Source organism: Impatiens glandulifera, chromosome 9 (assembly GCF_907164915.1).
Source record: "Impatiens glandulifera chromosome 9, dImpGla2.1, whole genome shotgun sequence".
Classification (NCBI taxonomy): Eukaryota; Viridiplantae; Streptophyta; class Magnoliopsida; order Ericales; family Balsaminaceae; genus Impatiens; species Impatiens glandulifera.
Genome location: NC_061870.1, coordinates 4,426,039 through 4,436,667, shown reverse-complemented (window position 1 = coordinate 4,436,667; position 10,629 = coordinate 4,426,039). Strand labels below are relative to the sequence as shown.

Sequence of the window (10,629 nt, the reverse complement as noted above, 5' to 3'; positions counted from 1 at the left end):
ATTCTAATGGCCTCAAGTCTAGCTACAGGGGCAAATGATTCTTCAAAATCAACGCATTCTTCCTGTTTGTAGCCTTGAGCCACTAACCGGGCTTTGTTCCTCGTAACTAAACCGTCTTCATTGAGTTTATTTCTGAATACCCATCGTATTCCTATAACCGGTTTATTTTTCGGTCTAGGAACTAGGTAACAGACTTTATTTCTCTTAAACTCGTTTAATTCCTCTTGCATTGCTAGAATCCAGTCGGGATCTGACAATTCTTCATCCACCTTTTTCGGCTCAATTTGTGATATGAAAGCGGAGTTTTTATAGTGTTCCAAATTTTGTTGCCTTAGTTCAGACGGGTGAGGATATGTTACCTATTACTAGTTCAAGAAGATGATTTTTGTTCCTTCTGAGGTTTATCCGAGATGTGTCTACCAACCTTTCGGTTGGCTGATCAATGTTAGACTAATCGGTTGGCTGAACAGAGTCAGACCGACCGATTTCTTCAGTCGAAACTGAAGAGTCAACTTTCTGCGGTAAAGTAGCTTGAGCAGGCTGAGGTTCAGCATCATCCTCTTGGTCATTGACAAATCGTCTAAAAACCGGAACCTCATCTTCATCATCAGAATAGATATTGAAATTTTCCATTTTGTTGTGAAGGTCGAAGGGTAGAGCAGTGTTTCGTTCAACCGATTCATCAAAAACAACGTGGGCTGTTTTTTCAACTGTTAAAGTCCTAGTATTATATATCCTATAAGCTTTACTTACAGCTGAATATCCCAACATTATTCCCTCATTGGATTTAGCATCAAAAGCGGTCAAATAATTTTTGCCGTTGTTGTGAACAAAACATTTACTGCCAAAAATTCGAAAGTAACGTATGTTTGGAATTCGATCATAGTATATTTCAAAAGGAGTTTTTGAAAAACGTTTAGTTACTAAAGATCGGTTTTGAGTGTAACATGCAGTATTAATAGCCTCAGCCCAAAACTTTTGGGCAATCCCCGAATCGGCTATCATTGACCTTGCGGCTTCCTTGAGAGTTCGGTTTCTTCTCTCAGCCAGGCAGTTTTGTTGAGGAGTTCTAGCACTAGACAACTCGTGTCTAATACCGGAATCATCAAGAAAAGTAGTTAATCTGCTATTTATAAACTCAGTTCCTCTATCACTTCTGATTTTGTTTACTCAAATAGATTTCTCATTTTGTATTCTCAAAATCAGTTTGATCAGGTTTGGAGTTGCTTGATTTTTAAAGGATGAAAATGTTACCTAAGTAAATTTAGAATAGTCATCAATAACTACCATAGTATAATGCATGCCTCCAAGGCTGGTTACTCTAACCGGACCAAACAGATCCATATGCAAGAGTTCTAAACACCGTTCAGATTGATAATTTCCTTTACTTTTGAAAGATGACTTTATTTGTTTACCCATTTGACATGCAACACATACTTTATCTTTTGAGAATTTAACATTTGGAAAACCGTGAACTAATTCCTTAGAGAATATAAAGTTAATTGTTTTGAAATTCAAATGGTTTAGGCGTTTATGCCAAAGCCAGTTTGGATCATTTCCAGCTATCATGCATACAGGATTTTCAAAATCAGTTTTCCAATCAACTTTGTAAATATTTCCCATTCGGTTACCAGTTAAAAGAGTGTCATTTTGATGATTCTTAACTAAACATGCATTCTTATGAAATTCAACTTTATAACATACATCGCACATTTGACTTATAATTAATAGGTTAAAATGCAAGTGTTCTACCAGTAATACATTATTTATGGACAGGTTACCATGGACAATCTTACCCTTGCCCACGGTTTTACCTTTCGAGTTGTCACCGAATGTTATGACTGCTCCAGCTTCATACTTGATGTTGGTTAGTAGTTCATCGTTGCCGGTCATGTGTCTTGAGAATCCGCTGTCCAGATAACATTCCGAGTTTTTTAACCGGTTGCTTCTCCTAACCTGCAAAAGAAAATTATTTACACCTTTTTGGTACCCACATTCAGTTGGGTCCATGGTTGATTAGTCCCTTTGGGATCCAGACTTGAATGAGTCGAATCACCTTCCCGGTATCTGTTCTTATAGTGTTCGGCTTAACTTCTTGATCCTTGCTCAAGAGTGCCTTATGTCGCGGTGATGAATGTCTTTGAGACCGAGATTTACTTATTTTAATTTATTTATGTTCTTTCGGTTGGCTTTCCTTCTCTCAAGATGAAGCCAGTTTTCTGATTCAGTCGGACTCACATATTTAAGTTCTTTTTCCGGTTTTAGATCACGTGCTTCCTCATATTCGGTTGATGAACTCTTGACAAATCTTATGAATGGAAGATAGTCTTTTGTGAGTTTCATCCTGTTAAGTTGTTTTGATTCGTTTGATTTGTTTTGTTCATAACCAATACCAAATCTATACTTAGGGTGTCTTTTATAAATACACATCTGTTTTACGGCTTGACGAGATCTTTCCCACGAAGCCGTAACATACAGTGCCCGTTCATCGATTTCAGTTACCGGTTGAACTGTCTCCTCATTTTCTAAGGATAGTTCAGCCGGTTCATACACCGTGGTTTCGCATGACTTATCAGCGATATCACTTGACTCTACGGTTTTAGGTTCTACCGGAGTCGGTATGTATGCAGATATGTTTCTGAACTCAGCGACCATTTCGTTGAGTACAAAAATCAAATCTTCCTTAGTAAACTCATCAGAAGAGAAATCAAATACCTCTTCGTCGTTTTCCATGAAGCATGTTACTTTTTCCTCATCATCCTGTTGTCGGAGTACGCCCATTCGCTTCCTCCATCGGATGCAATGAGTGCCTTCTGTATCTCTTTCCCTTTATCGGCTTGCTGGTTGTCATTCCTCCGGTAATCGTTCCGTTGGTTGTCATTTCTCCGATAATCATTCCCTTGGTAGTTGTTACCTTGGTACCGGTTGCCTTGGTAATTGTTGCCTTGATAGTTGCCTTCCGGTTTTCTGTCGTCTCTTCTCGGTTTCCTACATTCTGACCTGAAATGTCCAAAACCATCACAGTTATAACATCTTTTATTGGATTTATCTACATAATTATAGCTAAAGTTGTTGTTAGATGGTGGCTGGTTCTTCTTCATGAATCTCCCAAATTTCTAAGCTAGCATCGCCATCACATCTTCACTGATCTGATCAGCGTTCTTGACTGGAGCCGGAACGGTTGATACTTGGACTGCCGGTTCCACCGATGTAACCAAAGCTCTGGTTGCGATTGACGTGGATGCTTCATCTTCGATCCGAGACTTAGTCTCGAACTCGTAAGCTTTTAGATCCTCAAACACGTCATGCAACTTTATCTGCCCGAGGTTGCTTGATTCCCTCATCACCATGGTTTTGATATCCCATGTGCTCTGCAGTGATCTTAAGGCTTTAATGATTACTTCTCGGTTGTCGTATTTCTTTCCAAGTGTTTGAAGCTCGTTGACCACACTGGTGAATCGGTTGCTAAATTCCTTCATATTTTCCCCCGGTTTCATCCTGATGTTTTCATATTTTTGTGTAGCCACCAAAATTTTGTTCTCCTTTGTTCTTTCGTTTTCTTCATGAATCTGAATGATCGTTTCCCAGGCTTCCTTTGCATTATCACAGGCGGATATCTTGTTCAAGGTGTTATCGTCTATAGCCTTATAGATGTGCCTCATGCAATGGTTGTCCAGATTACTCCGTCTTCGATCTTCATTTGTCCATTCATCTAACTCCTTGTTGATTTTGATTGGCCCTTCTTTCAGAACTCGGCTCATCTCATCATCTAGCGTGATCAGATGTAGATACATCTATTTCTTTTAACTGCTAAATGCTTCACTGTTTAGCATTGGTGGCTTGTCGATGTGGTTCATGCTTCCCATCTTTTTCGGTTGCTTGAGTGCTAAGAACCTCGCTCTGATACCACTTGTTAGGATCGGGGACTATAACCGTTCTCAGCACTTTGCAAACTGTCACAGACTCTTGAACCGGGTTCAAGGGCGGAAATGTCTGTTTTAGTCTGAAGCAACGTATACGACTTGGATGATGTTTATGAAGAGTCGGTTGTAGAAATATGAGTGGACCGGTTTTTGATTAAGAAGTAAGATTGTTTTGGTTTGTGTTTAAGTTAAGTGAACAGAAAGTAAATGAACAACACGAGACATGATTTTTTATGGATGTTCAGAGCAAACACTCATACGTCACCCCTTCTTCTCAGGTTATGAGAAGGATCTCCACTAACTTTCAAGATGACAACAATTACACTGCCGGTCGAGCCTTAACTCGCTACTCGCCGGTTACACCAACTCACTCTTGATATAATACAATAACACAACACAAAAATAGCTTTCGCTAAATGACACAACAGTATTGGATCGCGCATGGGATTTCATTCCCTCTCTTAATGTTTTTCAGAACCATATTTAATGAGGTCGCTTCGTCTTCCTTTTATAGTGAAGATGATCCCAACTTTAATATCGCACTCTCTTTTTAATGTTTTTACGAAAAAAACACAAAATAAAAACGTGAAAACGTACGATTTAATATAAAAACACGTTAATTTCGAATGTTTTAATTGATATTTGATGTTTTTATGGAAAAACACAAAATAAAAGCTTGAAAACGTACAATTTAAAAACAACACGTTAATTACGAATGTTTTAATTGATATTTGACGTTTTTACGAAAAAACACAAAATAAAAGCTTGAAAACGTACAATTTAAAAAAACACATGTTATTTCGATATGATTTTTTATATTTTTACGGAAAATAAAAATAAAATTATAGCGTGAAAACGGATAGATTTGAAGAAACCGAAGTCGTAAACAGCCATAGGCTGTTTAAAACCTGTCCATTTCGAATTTCGTGAAAAAATCATTATTTTAATTAATTGATGAAGTATGAAATGAATAAATTGTTCATCATATGACGGGTGCGATCATACCAGCACTAAAGCACCGAATCCCATCAGAACTCCGCAGTCAAGCGTGCTTGGGCGAGAGTAGTACTAGGATGGGTGACCCCTTGGGAAGTCCTCGTGTCGCACTCCTTTTTTTTATTTTTTTTAAAAAATAACCAAATTAATGATTAAATTTAATAAACGTTAATATCGCACTCCCTTTTTAATGTTTTTACGAAAAAAACAAAAAATAAAAGCGTGAAAACGTATGATTTAATATAAAAACACTTTTATTTCGAATGTTTTAATTGATATTTGACATTTTTACGAAAAAAACACAAAATAAAAGCTTGAAAACGTACAATTTAAAAAAAAACACGTTAATTTCGAATGTTTTAATTGATATTTGACATTTTTACGAAAAAAAATAGAAATTAAAGCGTGAAAACGGATCGATTTGAAGAAACCGAGGTCATAAACGGCCTTCGGCCGTTTAAAACTCGTCCATTTCAAGTTTCGTGAAAAAATCATTATTTTAATTAATTGATGATGTATGCAATGAATAAATTGTTCATCATATGACGGGTGCGATCATACCAACACTAATGCACCGGATCCCATCAGAACTCCACAGTTAAGCGTGCTTGGGCGAGAGTAGTACTAGGATGTGTGACCCCCTAGGAAGTGTTCGTGTCGCACTCCTTTTTTAATTTTTTTTTAAAAACAACCAAATTAAGGATTAAATTGAATAAACGTTAATGTCGCACTCCCTTTTTAATGTTTTTACGAAAAACCACAAAATAAAAGCATGAAAACGTACGATTTAATATAAAAAAAACACGTTAGTTTCGAATGTTTTAATTGATATTTGACGTTTTTACGAAAAAAAAACAAAATAAAAGCTTAAAAACGTACAATTTAAAAAAAAACACGTTAATTTCGAATGTTTTAATTGATATTTGACGTTTTTACGAAAAAATACAAAATAAAATCTTGAAAACGTACAATTTAAAAAAAAACACATGTTATTTCGATTTGATTTTTGATCTTTGACGAAAAAAATAATAAAATTAAAGCGTAAAAACGGATCGATTTGAAGAAACCGAGGTCGTAAATGGCCTTCGGCTTTTTAAACCTTGTCCATTTCGAATTTCGTGAAAAAATCATTATTTTAATTAATTGATGAAGTATGAAATGAATAAATTGTTCATCATATGACGGGTGTGATCATACCAGCACTAATGCACCAGATCCCATCAAAACTCCGCAGTTAAGAGTGCTTGGGCGAGAGTAGTACTAGGATGGGTGACCCCTAGAAAGTCCTCGTGTCGCACTGCTTTTTTATTTTTTTTTAAAATAACCAAATTAAGGATTAAATATAATAAACTCTAATGTCACACTCCCTTTTTAATGTTTTTACGAAAAAACCACAAACTAAAAGCGTGAAAACGTACGATTTAATATAAAAACGCGTTAATTTCGAATGTCTTAATTGATATTTGACATTTTTACGAAAAAAACACAAAATAAAAGCTTGAAAACGTACCATTTAAAAAAAACACGTTAGTTTCGAATGTTTTAATTGATATTTGACGTTTTTACGAAAAAACACAAAACAAAAGCTTGAAAACGTACATTTAAAAAAAACACATGTTATTTCGATTTAATTTTTATGTTTTTACGAAAAATAAAATAAATTAAAGCATGAAAACGGATCGATTTGAAGAAACCGAGGTCGTAAACGGCCTTCGGCTTTTTACACCTCGTCCATTTCGAATTTCGTGAAAAAATCATTATTTTAATTAATTGATGAAGTATGAAATGAATAAATTGTTCATCATATGACGGGTGCAATCATACCAGCCCTAATGCACCGGATCCCATCAGAACTCCGTAGTTAAGCGTGCTTGGGCGTGAGTAGTACTAGGATGGGCGACCCCTGGGAAGTCCTCTTGTCGCACTACTTTTTTAAATTTTTTTAAAAAACAACCAAATTAAGGATTAAATTGAATAAACTTTAATATCGCACTCCCTTTTTAATGTTTTTACAAAAAAAACACAAAATAAAAACGTGAAAACGTACGATTTAATATAAAAACACATTAATTTCGAATGTTTTAATTGATATTTGACGTTTTTACGAAAAAAACACAAAATCAAAGCTTGAAAACGTACAATTTAAAAAAAACAAGTTAATTTCGAAAGTTTTAATTGATATTTGACGTTTTTACGAAAAAACACAAAATAAAAGCTTGAAAACGTACAATTTTAAAAAAAACACACGTTATTTCGATTTGATTTTTGATGTTTTTACAAAAAAAAAAAAACAAAAAAAAAGCGGTAAAACGGATCGTTTCGAAGAAACTGAGGTCGTAAACGGCCTTCGGCTTTTTAAACCTCGTCCATTTCGAATTTCGTGAAAAAATCATTATTTTAATTAATTGATGAAGTATGAAATGAACAAATTGATCATCATATGACGGGTGCAATCATACCAGACCTAATGCACCGGATCCCAACAGAACTCCGTAGTTAAGCATGCTTGGGCGAGAGTAGTACTAGGATGGGTGATCCCCTGGGAAGTCCTCGTGTCGCACTCCTTTTTTAAAGTTTTTTAAAAAACAACCAAATTAAGGATTAAATTGAATAAACGTTAATGTCGCACTCCCTTTTTAATGTTTTTACGAAAAAACACAAAATAAAAGCGTGAAAACGTACTATTTAATATAAAAACACGTTAATTATGAATATTTTAATTGATATTTGACGTTTTTACGAAAAAAACACAAAATAAAAGCTTGAAAACGTACGATTTAAAAAAAACACGTTAGTTTCGAATGTTTTAATTGATATTTGATGTTTTTACAAAAAAACACAAAATAAAAGCTTGAAAACGTACAATTTAAAAAAACACATATTATTTCGATTTGATTTTTGATGTTTTTACGAAGATTAAAATAAAATTAAAGCGTGAAAACGGATCGATTTGAAGAAATCGATGTCGTAAACGGCCTTTGGGTTTTTAAACCTCGTCCATTTCGAATTTCGTGAAAAAATCATTATTTTAATTAATTGATGAAGTATGAAATGAATAAATTGTTCATCATATAACGGGTGCAATCATACCAGCCCTAATGCACTGGATCCCATCAGAACTCCGCAGTTAAACGTGCTTGGGTGAGAGTAGTACTAGGATGGGTGACCCGCTAGGAATTCCTCTTGTCGCACTCCTTTTTTAAATTTTTTAAAAAACAACCAAATTAAGGATTAAATTGAATAAACTTTAATATCTCACTCCCTTTTTAATGTTTTTACGAAAAAAACGTAAAATAAAAACGTGAAAATGTACGATTTAATATAAAAACACGTTAATTTCGAATGTTTTAATTGATATTTGACGTTTTTACGAAAAAAACACTAAATAAAAGCTTGAAAACGTACAATTTAAAAAAACATGTTAATTTCAAATCTTTTAATTGATATTTGACATTTTTACGAAAAAACACAAAATAAAAGATTGAAAACGTACAATTTAAAAAAAGACACAAGTTATTTCGATTTGAGTTTTGATGTTTTTACGAAAAAAAATAAAATTAAAGCGTGAAAACGGTTCGATTTGATGAAACCGAGGTCGTAAACGGCCTTTTGCTTTTTAAACCTTGTCCATTACGAATTTATTGAAAAAATCAATTTTTTTAATTAATTGATGATGTATCAAATGAATAAATTGTTCATCATATGTTGTGTGCGATCATACCAGCAATAATGCACCGAATCCCATCAGACCACCGCAGTTAAGCGTGCTTGGGCGAGAGTAGTACTAGGATGGGTGACCCCTTGGGAAGTCCTTGTGTCGCACTCCTTTTTAAATTTTTTTTAAAAAAAAACCAAATTAAAGATTAAATTGAATAAACGTTAATGTCGCACTCCCTTTTTAATGTTTTTATGAAAAAAAACACAAAATAAAAATGCGAAACATACGATTTAAATTAAAATATGTTAATTTCCAACTTTTTTTGTATTTTTATATAAAACAACATACAAGATATCATAAAAACATATCAATTTGAAATATTTTTTACAGTTTTTACGAAAAACACAAAGTAAAAGCGTGAAAACGTACGATTTAATATAAAAACACGTTATTTTAGAATGTTTTAATTGATTTTATATGTTTTTACGAAAAAACACATAATAAAAGTGTGAAAACGTACAGTTTAAAAAAAACACGTTATTTCGAATTGATTTTTGATGTTTTTACGAAACAAAATAAAAAATAAAAGCGTCAATATGGATCGATTTGAAGAAATCGAGGTCGTAAATAGCCTTAGGCTTTTTAACACTCATCCATTTCGAATTTCGTGAAAAATCATTTTTTTTAATTAAATTTTGATATAACAAATGAATAAATTGTTTATTATATGACGGGTGCCATCATACTAGCACTAATGACGGGATTCCATCAGAACTCCGCAGTTAAGCGTGTTTGGGCGAGAGTAGTACTAAAAAAAAAAAAAAAAAAAAATCATTTTTTTAATTAAATTTTGATGTATCAAATGAATAAATTGTTCATCATATGTCGTGTGCGATCATATCAGGACTAATGCACCGGATTCCATCAAAAGACTGTAGTTAAGCATGCTTGGGCGAGAGTAGGACTAGGATGGGTGACCCCCTAGGAAGTCCTCGTGTCACCCTCCTTTTTATAGTTTTTTTAAGAAACAAACAAATTAACGATTAAATTGAATAAACGTTAATGTCACAATCATTTTCAATGTTTTTACTAAAAAAAACACCAACTGAAATCGTGGAAACGTACGATTTAAAATAAAACACTTTAATTTCGAACTGTTTTTTTTATTTTGTGTTTTTATATAAACAACATACAAAATGTCATTAAAAATATATGAATTTGAACTCTTTTTACTGTTTTTACGAAAAAAAACAAAATAAAACAGTGAAAACGTACGATTTAAGCATGCTTGGGCGAGAGTAGGACTAGGATGGGTGACCCCTAGGAAGTCCTCGTGTCACCCTCCTTTTTATAGTTTTTTTAAGAAACAAACAAATTAACGATTAAATTGAATAAACGTTAATGTCACAATCATTTTTAATGTTTTTACTAAAAAAATACCAACTGAAATCGTGGAAACGTACGATTTAAAATAAAACACTTTAATTTCGAACTATTTTTTTTTTATTTTGTGTTTTTATATAAACAACATACAAAATATCATTAAAAATATATGAATTTGAAATCTTTTTACTATTTTTACGAAAAAAAACAAAATAAAACAATGAAAACGTACGATTTAAAAAAAAACACGTTAATTTCGGATGTTTTAATTGGATTTTTGATATTTTTACGAAAAAATACAAAATAAAAACGTGAAAAAGTACAAGTTAAAAAACACGATATTTAGAATTAATTTTGGATGTTTTTATGAAAAATGCGAAATAAAAGCGTGAAAATGTATCGAATTGAAGAAACTAAAGTCGTAAACGGCCTTTTGCCATTTAAAACTCATCCATTACGATTTTCTTGAAAAAATTAATTTTTTTAATTAATTGATGATGTATCAAATGAATAAATTGTTCATCATATGTTGTGTGCGATCATACCAGCAATAATGCACCGAGTCCCATCAGACCACCGCAGTTAAGCGTGCTTGGGCGAGAGTAATACTAGGATGGGTGACCCCCTAGGAAGTCCTCGTGTCTCCCTCCTTTTTATAATTTTTTAAAG

The 10,629-nt window shown here is 33.4% G+C and overlaps 7 non-coding genes and 2 pseudogenes across 7 annotated transcripts; all 9 read left to right on the top strand.

Moving 5' to 3' along the window:
* The first annotated feature begins 4,914 nt into the window (after positions 1-4,914).
* On the top strand, positions 4,915-5,033 carry LOC124916833. Its single transcript, XR_007096925.1, has one exon. It is a non-coding gene; the product is annotated as a 5S ribosomal RNA (ribosomal RNA).
* A 433-nt stretch (positions 5,034-5,466) lies between these two features.
* LOC124916913 lies at positions 5,467-5,585 on the top strand. The gene has a single exon (XR_007096985.1). It is a non-coding gene; the product is annotated as a 5S ribosomal RNA (ribosomal RNA).
* Positions 5,586-6,102: 517 nt separating this feature from the next.
* On the top strand, positions 6,103-6,220 carry LOC124916920. Its single transcript, XR_007096992.1, has one exon. It is a non-coding gene; the product is annotated as a 5S ribosomal RNA (ribosomal RNA).
* Positions 6,221-6,729: 509 nt separating this feature from the next.
* LOC124916924 lies at positions 6,730-6,847 on the top strand. Its single transcript, XR_007096996.1, has one exon. It is a non-coding gene; the product is annotated as a 5S ribosomal RNA (ribosomal RNA).
* Positions 6,848-7,364: 517 nt separating this feature from the next.
* LOC124916922 lies at positions 7,365-7,483 on the top strand. Its single transcript, XR_007096994.1, has one exon. It is a non-coding gene; the product is annotated as a 5S ribosomal RNA (ribosomal RNA).
* Positions 7,484-7,995: 512 nt separating this feature from the next.
* Positions 7,996-8,114, top strand: LOC124916921. Its single transcript, XR_007096993.1, has one exon. It is a non-coding gene; the product is annotated as a 5S ribosomal RNA (ribosomal RNA).
* Positions 8,115-8,626: 512 nt separating this feature from the next.
* On the top strand, positions 8,627-8,745 carry LOC124916917. The gene has a single exon (XR_007096989.1). It is a non-coding gene; the product is annotated as a 5S ribosomal RNA (ribosomal RNA).
* A 719-nt stretch (positions 8,746-9,464) lies between these two features.
* Positions 9,465-9,583, top strand: LOC124916948 (annotated as a pseudogene).
* Positions 9,584-10,491: 908 nt separating this feature from the next.
* Positions 10,492-10,610, top strand: LOC124916935 (annotated as a pseudogene).
* The last annotated feature ends 19 nt before the right edge of the window (positions 10,611-10,629 follow it).